Source organism: Triticum dicoccoides, chromosome 2A (assembly GCF_002162155.2).
Source record: "Triticum dicoccoides isolate Atlit2015 ecotype Zavitan chromosome 2A, WEW_v2.0, whole genome shotgun sequence".
NCBI classification, from domain to species: Eukaryota; Viridiplantae; Streptophyta; class Magnoliopsida; order Poales; family Poaceae; genus Triticum; species Triticum dicoccoides.
Genome location: NC_041382.1, coordinates 411869767 through 411880726, shown reverse-complemented (window position 1 = coordinate 411880726; position 10960 = coordinate 411869767).

Here is a 10960-nt window from a genome sequence, read left to right as displayed (position 1 = left end):
GTTCATAATTTTGTGTCCATGGTGTAGATTCGCCGATGCTCCTCTTTCTTGGCTAGTGGGCCAACACGGGTGTCCTCATGGTGGCCTCCCTCCGACGATCTGAGGTGCCCTCATGGCCTCCTCTGCTTCCTACCTAGCAGATCATGGCGGCCCTCCCCCACTTGCTGCTCATCATCATCGATCTCAACAACGAAGAGGGGCCAAAATAAACGTGAACCTCGTCGCCCTCTTCATGGTAATGATTCCTTACCGCTCCTACAATTCTATACTTATTGTTCAGTACTACTAGTACTGATCAACTATGACTTGATTGAAAAATGGAGTTGATTCCTGGACCCTGACTATCCTTCTACAAATAGTACTCAATAGACTACCACTGATCATTTTCTTGAAAAAGTGTGCCTTTTCTGCTGTATTCTCCTTGTTATTTACTTGTCAAAATTTAGTTTGAATCCACTACAATTTCCATGAGTGGATTTTTTTTAAACAGAATTTCCATGAGTGGATTTAAAAATTAACAAATGTAAAGTTTTAAAATGCATACAACAACTACAAAATATCAATTTACTGCAGTCCAGTTTGTAATGCTGCTCCACCTTCCGGTCATTGACGAGCCCCTGGGTAGGCGCTTCCTCCTCCTCTCAGGTCTGCCTCCCTCTAACACTATCAGTTCAAATTTGCTAATATCTACAGTACTGATTGGGGAATTTTGGTAGTTCATTTTCCTAATATCTGGACGCTGCCCCTTCCTGCAGGACCCGACCCAACCTCTGCCGCCAAGGCACGGCACCTCCACCTCCCAGCGAAGGACCACCACCTTCCTGACGACGTGCCAACCCCGACGAGGCCCGCCAGCCCTGGAGTTCCTGCTGCGATGCCTCAACCTCCTGTTCAGCCATGGATTCTTGCCATCCACCACGCCATCAGGAGCATGATTGGTGAGAAACACCTTCGTGCTCCTCCTCTCCTACTCTTCAGTTCACATACTGCTATCCATGAAGGCCATTTTTCTTGTAATTCTGTGTTAGCGATCAGTACTAGTGCTCATCAGGACGGCAAGCAGCAGTACTGATCAGTATGACTTACACAAAATACTAGTACTGATTAGTACTTTCTTAATGTTAAAGATGAGCAGTAAAAGATACAAGTTGCAGTTCCAGGGCAACCTGTCTCAGATCCTTTTCAGGTTCAGGTAATAAATGTTTGGTATTCTTATATACTTGCATCAGTTCAGACTCGCGGATACAATAAGTTGAGGGAAAACGCATACAAAAGTTCAAAGTTGACAAACATGGGTTCTTTGTTTCAATGTTCGCTAGTGTATGCAGATTGGGTTTGCATGCATTTCATAGTTGGATGGCTACTGATCTCTATAAAATGTTGGAAGTAGTGCTTTCATTACTAGTCCAACCATACTAGGTAAAACTGAATGTACCTAGCCAGTTCAATAACATCATCTTGTTGTGCAAAAAAGTAGTTAAAAAGGTCGAACTGACATATGCTTCAGAATGTCGCAAAAAAATATTTATCTGTATTTTTCTTTTTCATGTTGAATTATTTGAAGTAAAACAAAAATAGCTCACTTTTGTGACTTTCATCATTTGAAAACCTACATGCCTCATGTTCGAACTTTCAATTTGTTTAAAACTAAACTGATGGTGCTCTTGTTTCAGTGCCGGGGGAGAAGGCAGAACCTCTGGGTGCATGATGGAAAAAATTGCAAGTTCTTATTTAGATGTTCAGGATACCCTTCTCTCATTTCATTTATGTTCAGGATAGCAGGTGGATGATGGAAAATTGCGTATCATGTAGTTCTTGTTTAGATGTCGTGCAAGTTCAAAAATTGTCGATTTTGCCACTGGAGAGAACCCGTTGGTGCATTGTTTTTCTGGTATGACGTCCCTTGGTATGTTTGGAGTATTGTTATTGTTGCTCTGCATGCGAATGAATTAGCCTGTCCTGCTAAGATGATGATGTTTGTGCCTGAGTCTTGAATTTTAAGAGGTCAAGGGAGATGAATAATTTCTGTCATATGAAAGGATAAAAAGGTTTGAATTACAAATATTGATCAGTACGAGTTAAAAACAGTGATCAGTTCGGAACAAAAAGAAATGGTCAGCTTGAATTAAAAAAGAAACACACATAGAAATTCCAATTATAAAAGTCCAAACAAAAAATGAAACCCCGCGGAAATTCAAATGGTAAATGTACAAGTCGTAAAATGAGAGAAGTCCAGAACATCATTGCAAAAAAATGTTGAGTTAAAAGAAAACATGTAAAACAATTTCTTTTTGAAAACAATAGCAATCAGTTCAACGATACAAACCATGCAAGTTCGGGGACGATACTATAGTAAGCCGTTGAAAAGTTACGAGCAAAACTCTAACGAAAAAACATAGTAAAGAGTTAAAGGAAAACATGCAAAACAATTTCTTTTTGAAAAAAATAGCAATCAGTTCAATGATACAAACCATGCAAGTTCGAGGACAACAGTATAGTAAGTCGTTGAAAAGTTACGAGCAAAACTCTAACGAAAAAACATAGTAAGTCGAGTCTATGAAAACACACGTTCAACACAAACTCAATACAGAGATCAGTTCCAGTATTATGTTTCCAAAACAGACAAATAGCACAACCGGTATAACCGTATTTAAAACTACTCTGTGAAAAATACCTCAGTACAAACATAGACATAGATCAGTACGAGTACTCTATTTTTAGACAGGAAAAACAACACGATGGGTTTCACCTTATTCAAAATTACTTTTAAACGGTTGCAAAGTAGAGAAAACATTCAACAAGACTAAGTTTCACATTTTCGATAGCTATCCAACGGTATATTATTTGCCCCATTTCGACAAACTTTTTACAAAAAACGCGTTCGAAATCGAATTTGACTGTATTTGAATTCATTTTTAAACCGTAAGGAATTAGAAAAACATTTTTATACGAAAAAGTTGCGAATTTTCCATAGCTTTCCAACGCCATATCATTTGCATCAATCCGACAAACAGTTTGTAAAAAAAGTGAAAATACGTTTTTCCCAGAATTTCACCGTTTTTCAAATTACTTTTATATCATATAGATTAGAAAAAAATTAGATATATGAAAGATGCGGATTTTCACCAGCTTTCCAATGCCATCTTATTTGCTCAATTCCGATAAACCGTTTGAAAATTGAGTCCAAAATACGATTCACGTTTTTGGTTTTGAAAAAAACAGTTTTTTAAAAACTGCTCTTAAACCTTGATGATTTTACAAAAACGTTCAATATACTTGAAATTTAGTTGTCAAGAGCTTTCCAACGATATATTACATGCCTCGTCCCGACAAAAAATTGTAAAAAAGTTTTGAACTAAAGAAAACAATCTGCTAAACAGAATTGGTAGTATGAGTTCAACCGCTCGAAAATCATCAGTACAACCGCATGAACCCGTCAGTTCAAAAAGGGTAACAGAATAATATTCTGTTACGCGTAAGAGAATAGCCTATATATATATATATATATATATATATATATATATATATATATAAGGAAGAATGCAATAAAAGCCTTAATGCAATGCATTGTTTATTAAAAAACGTGCGTTAGAGAAAAATGATACAGGTAGTGCGATAAGCAAAAAGTAGGACTATGTCCCCTCCAAGGGCAAGCTGAGGAATAATATTAAAGCAAGCATTTCACTCGTCATCGTAATCCACCTGGGGGTTCCATGGTCTGATGTAGCTTTCTGCCTCCTTGGTTGCTGCATCATGTGTTTCTCAATCATGCTGCCGGGCAGAGTTTCCAGATATTAATGTCCTGAAAGAGAGAAAAATAACAAAGCGGGAAGCCCCTAGTGCGGTTTAAGCCGCGTCTTGGGGCATGCCGTAGTCGTGCCCCCTTCCCCGCCTGTGCCCATGGTATTTTTAGTGCGTAATTATGTGCGCATGGCACGGGTTTCACCGTTTGGCTGGGACCGGGGTGGGGGCCGCATTGCTATGCGAGCTCGAAACATGCCAGGCGGTCCTCTTGCCGATTACACCGGGCGCGCTTGAAGGTGTCCGGGTCCTTAAATGCCGAACTAGTGGATTGCCTTAAGAGGCTGCTTTGCGCTTCCACTGCGAGGGCCGCAGTGTGCTCCTCCGTTTGGAGAGAGCGCTGTGTGTTTCCATTAACTGTAATGACCCCCCGAGGTCCTGGCATCTTGAGCTTGAGGTATGCATAATGCGGTACCCATTGAATCTCGCAAATGCGGTTCGCCCAAGCAGTGCATGATAGCCACTGCAGAACGGGACTATATCAAAGATTAACTCTTCGCTTCGGAAGTTATCCGGGGATCCGAAGACCACTTCCAGTGTGACTGAGCGCGTGCAATGGGCCTCTACACCTGGTATGACGCCTTTAAAGGTCGTTTTTATGGGTTTGATACTTGAGGGGTCTATACCCATTTTACGCACTATGTCTTGATAAAGCAGGTTCAGACTGCTGCCGCCATCCATAAGGACTCGAGTGAGGTGAAATCCATCAATAATTGGGTCTAGGACCAGTGCGGCAAATCCGCCATGACGGATACTAGTGGGGTGGTCCCTGCGATCGAAGGTGATCGGACAGGAGGACCATGGGTTGAACTTTGGGGCGACTGGCTCCAACGCATACACATCCCTGAGCGCACGCTTCCGCTCCCTCTTGGGGATGTGGGTTGCATATATCATGTTCACCGTCCGCACTTGTGGGGGGAACCTCTTCTGTCCTCCGGTGTTCGGCTGCCGGGGCTCTTCCTCGTCATCGTTATGTGGCCTCTTATCTTTGTTTTCGGCAATTAACTTGACGACCTGCTTGAATACCCAACAATCTCTGTTGGTGTGGTTGGCTGGCTTGTCTGGGGTGCCGTGTATTTGACACAAGCAATTGAGTATACGGTCCAAACTGGACGGGCCCGGAGTGCTTTCCGCTGACCGGGTTTAGAGCCTTTGAATCTGGCATTGACTGCCGTATCCTCAGTATTATCGTTGTTAATGCGGCGCTTATGTTTGTTGCGACGTGACCTGCTATTGCCATCCTTGGTATCCGAAGTACCATGGTTCTTTGATATGTTATTACTGCGAGCCAGCCAGCTGTCTTCTCCCGCACAAAAGCGGGTCATGAGTGTCGTGAGGGCTGTCATCGATTTCGGCTTTTCCTGACCAAGGTGCAGGGCTAGCCACTCGTCGTGGATGTTATGCTTGAAAGCTGCTAGATCCTCTGCATCCGGACAGTCAACGATTTGATTTTTCTTTGTTAGGAACCGTGTCTAGAATTGCCTGGCCGATTCCTCTGGCTGCTGAATTATGTGGCTCAAGTCATCGGCATCTGGTGGTCGCACATAAGTGCCCTGAAAGTTGTCGAGGAATGCGGCTTCCAGATCTTCCCAACAGCCAATGGACTCTGCTGGCAAGCTGTTGAGCCAATGCCGAGCTGGCCCTTTAAGTTTGAGTGGGAGGTATTTGATTGCGTGTAGGTCATCACCGCGGGCCATGTGGATGTGTAGGAGGAAATCCTCGATCCATACCGCAGGATCTGTCGTGTCGTCATATGATTCTATGTTTACGGGTTTGAAACCCTATGGGATTTGATGATCCATTACTTCATCTGTGAAGCATAAGGGGTGTGCGGCACCTCTATACTGGGCTATATCGCGACGCAGCTCCAATGAGTCTTGCCCGCTGTGTTCGGCCCGACCGGATTTGCTTTTACTGTATCCGGCGTGACGTTTATCGTCTCGCGTAGTGGAGCACCCTCGTGATCCATAGATCGATCTTGCATGTTTTGCTTTGTCCTCTAGTATGTGTCGCAGGTCTGGCGTATTTCCCCATGCCTTTTTATTTGAATGGCGTCGGGGTGCAGGCTGAGCTTTTGGCTGGAATGCCTCTCTATCGCGGCCACGAGGTGGCCGATCAGCCGTGTCATACGCTTCTTCCTCCAGTCGGGGTAGCAACCTGCATTTTGGGTAACTCTTGGAGGGGCGTTCGAGTTTATATTCCTCGGCCGCCAGGACTTCGGTCCATCTGTCAGCTAGCAGATTTTGATCAGCTTGAAGCTGCTGCTGCTTTTTATGAAGGCTATTTGCCGTGGCTATAAGCCAGCGCTTGAAGCGGTCTTGTTCGACGGGATCCTCTGGCACGATGAATTCGTCATCGTCGAGGCTTGCCTCGTCTTCGGAGGGGGGCATGTAATTATCATCCTCCGCCTCTTGATCTGCCGCTCTCTCTGGAGGGCTGGCATCTCCATCCTCCTGTCCTAGATCGTGCTGGAGGGGATTGTTGCCATCTTCGGCACTATCCGGAGTGTTATTATCTCCTGTGCCGGTATCACCACTTTTGCTTTGGCGGGACTTAGAGCGGGGCTGCTGACGTTGGCGCTTGGGTTGCTTCTTGGAGGGGTCATCCTCCGTTGCCTCGTCGCCATTGCCTTCTTTGGGTGTGTCCACCATTTATATATCGTATGATGAGGTGGCTTTCCAGTGCCCTATAGGCGCTGGTTCCTATTTGTCTTCTACGTCGTCGTCCATACCGTCGATGTCTTCGGAGTCGAAGTCGAGCATGTCGGTCAAATCATCGACAGTGGCTATGAAGTGGGTAGTGGGTGGGCGTCGAATTTCTTCGTCGTTTGCATCCCAATCCTGCCGGTCATAATCCAGCCAGGACTCTCCTGACAAAGAGAGAGACCTTAGTGAATTCAATATGTCGCCGAAGGGAGAGCGCTGAAAGATATCCGCGGCCGTGAACTCCATGATCGGCGCCCAATCGGATTCGATTGGCAGGGGCGCGGATGGTTCAGAGTTCGGAGGAGAGTCCGACAATGTGGAGTCACGGGCCTCATGAAGGATAAGGTTGGTGTTTGGCTCGATCGCTGTTGAGGCTGCAGCCTCCGCGGCGGGGACTAGCCACCCGCCCTCGGTCAGCGCAGTTGGCTCCGAATTGAAGGTCGGAGCGGATGCGGGTGTGGCCTCCAGGGCACTGTTCGGCGGCAGAGCTAAATCATGCCCATCGTGACAGTGCGGTGCACCCGGCAGGGGTTCGAATCCGTCGAAGATCAAGTCTCCGCGGATATCGGTCGTGTAGTTTAAGCTTCCAAACCCGACCTGATGGCCAGGGGCGTAGCTTTCAATCTGCTCCAGATGGCCAAGCGAATTGGCCCACAGTGCAAAGCCGCCGAATACAAAAATCTATCCGTGGAGAAAAGTCTCACCCTGGGCTGCATCGCTATTGATGATCGTAGGAGCCATCAAGCCTAACGGTGACGACACAGAGGAACTCTCAATGCAAGCACCAATGTCGGTGTCAAAACCGGTGGATCTCGGGTAGGGGGTCCTGAACTGTGCGTCTAAGGCGGATGGTAACAGGAGGCAGGGGACATGATGTTTTACCCAGGTTCGGGCCCTCTTGATGGAGGTAAAACCCTACGTCCTGCTTGATTTATTCTTGATGATATGAGTATTACAAGAGTTGATCTACCACGAGATCGGAGAGGCTAAACCCTAGAAGCTAGCCTATGGTATGATTGTTGTTGTCCTACGGACTAAACCCTCCGGTTTATATAGACACCGGAGAGGGTTAGGGTTACACAAGGTCGGTTACAAAGGAGGAGATATCCATATCCGTATTGCCCAGCTTGCCTTCCACGCCAAGTAGAGTCCCATCTGGACACGAGACGAAGTCTTCAATCTTGTATCTTCATAATCCAATAGTCCGGCCAAAGGATATAATCCGGCTGTCTGGAGACCCCCTAATCCAGGACTCCCTCTGAGAGCTTTTGGGATGAAGCGCAGCTGTCGGTGGAAACGACACCTATGGAATCACTGGGATCCCATCTACAGTTGGCAGGCGCGGGGTTGTGCAAAGAGCGGGTCTAGTAGCCAGCACAAAGATTATTTACCTAGGTTCGGGCCGCAAGGATGCGTAATACCCTAATCCTACTTTGGTGTATATTTGAGTGTTCTTGAGATTTCGAACTAGCTGCGGTGCGTGCGTAGTCCCAAAAGATCCGAATCCTTCTCCAGTATGCCTCGGGCCTCCTTTTATAGTCAAAATGGGTTGCCACAGTGGCACACAGGAGGTGGAAAGGTATACAGTGTACAAGCTTATCGCCTGTCATTACGGGACAAGGCGCATTAAATGCGCTCCTTAGGTGTCCCGTTGCTTTATTGGGGACGACAGCGAGGCCCGTCCCGTCCGTCGCCGTTCTGCCTCGCTCCGACACGCTTCCAGGCGAACGAGGCATGCAGCGCCATGTAAGCTGGCAGGCTGCTGAGATGGCGTGGTGGTAGGGTCTTCACAAAGATCTGCATGCCACCACGTAGGTGCTTGACTAGCCGGATTAGCATCCACGTACTACCACATGGGTACTAGCCTCAGTTGGTGGGTTGGCCGCTGAGCTAGGGCGGTGATGGGGCGGCAAGGTCTTGTCACGGTCCCGTGTATATTCCCGGCAAGGGTCTTGCCGGGGTCTTGTGATCGCCCTCGGCAAGAGTCTTGCCGGGGCCGGGACCATGCGAGTGTTTTTAGCAAGGAGCCTTGTCAGGGCCTCAGGGGCATCCTCGGCAAGGGAGCTTGCGATTGTCTTGTCTTCTGGTCATCGTCTAGTCTTGTGGGCTCTTTGTCTTCACAAAGATCCGCATGCCAACTATTCAGGTGCTCCCCGAGCCTTGGTTCCAATGCTGTCGATGGTGTTGGTACTATTAGGCTCAAGGGTGGCCGCGATGTTGGCGTTGGGTGAGCTGCTCCGGCAAGGCTCTTGCCAGGGTTGCGTAGGCCGCCCCGGGAAGGATCTTGCCCGGGGAAAAACCCGTTTTGCTGCTCTGTATTCCGCGCCCCTGGCTGGAGCGCTGCTCTGGTATTCTTGTGCTTGTGCTTCCTCCCTTCGCCCCGCTAAGCATGGCCGCAGGTGCGGCTCTGACTGCCCGTGCACAAGTAGAGGGGTAAAAAGGAGAGCCCCTACTTTTGTACATTGACAGGAGACCCCGGGCCTGGGCCACACATAAGCGCAACGCGTTGTTGGGCCAGGCCCAGAACGGTGCGCGGGCATGCGGGGTGGAGTTTTACTTTGGTAATTCCTGCTCCTGTCGCGCTTCCCCATGACCCGTGTTGAATGCGTGACGTGGTGGTCATGCGTGGAATGACCGAAGCATGCTCGCGTCATCCGTGGTGAACAGTAAAGAGGCGTCTTGCGTGTTCTCTCAAAATGGCGGAGCCGCCGCTCATTTACTCTCTCCGCCTTGGAACCGTCATTCCACATTTCCCACTACGCCTGCTCCTTATGCCACATACGCCGCATGCGTGGCATGGGGTAGGTGACACACACACATGGAATATGGGAAGGCGTGCGGGGGTCGATACTCACGTGCCTTCGATTGGGCGGGGAGGGCGGTCGATGGCCTCGCTTGCTGCCACTTTAATGAGCCGGATTCGAGCGGGCTCTTCAGGGGCGTAGAGCTAGTCTTTCGTCCTCCCCTCCCCAACTATAAAAAGGGAACTCAGGGGTAGGAGGAAGAGCATCTCCCGGCGTCTCCCCTTCGTCTCCATCCCCACCCACAATCATGGCGAGGGGGCGTGGCCGTGACTGTTCTTCTGCGGAGGCGACCAGGTCCTCCTCCCTCCAGAGGGCTGCAGCGGCCAAGGAAGAGCCAGATGCCCAGGGTGACGGCCATGCTCGAGGCGGGGCCGCTGGACGGGGCCACGGTCGAGGTAGAGGCGGCCGTGGAAGGGGGATGCCCGCATCATCTCCGTCTCCGTCGCCATCTCCTCCGCCAACTCCTCCTGCTTCGCCGAGTGGCCATGTCGGGGACTCGGCGCTCGAGTTTATCCTGCAGCTGTGCGGGCCACTGCGTCGCTGCCTTCGTCTTCCCCGGGCATTCGGAAGGGTGCTGGAGATCGACCAGCCACCACGGCTGAGGCTTCACATGAAGAGGTGTTGCCATGGCGACATGTGGGCGAACACAGGGTTCCCCGCCCCTCAAGTGATGCTCTTTCGTCGGGGCTGGAAAACCTTTGCACGTCCCATTGCTTAATGGATGGGCATGTCCTCTGCTTTAAGCTAGCAGAGAGCGATTTGCTCTCCGTCAAGGTCTTCGGGCGCTCAGGACACAGGCTAGGGTGCCGTGTGGAGAGCCCGACTGATGGCGAAAGCTCCTCTTCGGGTAAGAGTGGCGAGGGGGACAGCGACAGCGACGACGAGGGTAGCGGGTGGGAGGATGACGGATCCGACTAGGCGTTGGGCACACCGTTCCTGGGCGATGCCGGCAACACCATCATCTGCATCGCCAGCTCCTTGAACCTCTCAGGGTCATCGCCTTGGGCGGCTGGCGTTGGAGGGACGGGGAAGACGAAGAAGGCGGGTGGCGGGCCGTCAAGTTGGAGTACGATGGCCTCGACGCCTTCATCGCGTATTGCCGGGCTGCTGCCTTATCTTTCGTCTCTTCCTCCGGCACTGTCATCACCGGCCTCCTTCCGGACGATCGCCGACATGTTCTCTTGGCGTCTTCTGCTGCTCGTACCTCGCCTAGGCATTCCTTTTTCCCTTCCGCCATCTTGTTCCGTTTCCTGAGGAGAGGGACAAGAAAGGGATTACATGCATCTTAAAGGGATTACGGGCATCTTATCTCTTTTTAGTTTTTAAGCATACGGGCCTTTGTAAGATTTAAATCTCGCAACCCCCTTGTTGATGTATGCATTCCATACGAATTGTACTTGTTAGCAACATATTAATGAGGAGAAGGGTGTTTGCCGGGTTTTGTTTGCACGTGGGCGAGGGCCACACCAAGGAACGAGTCCTCATTATCTTAAGATAAACACTGTACCCCGGCAACAGGCCTTGCCGTCTTTCTGCTCTATAGCTCGGCTAAACTCACGCCCTTGGCGGAGGTAGGGGCCGAGTAGGATTAGGCCCTTCGCTCGTCCCCTTCCCATCGCACTACAACCAAGTTCCGGCCCAAAGTAAGGT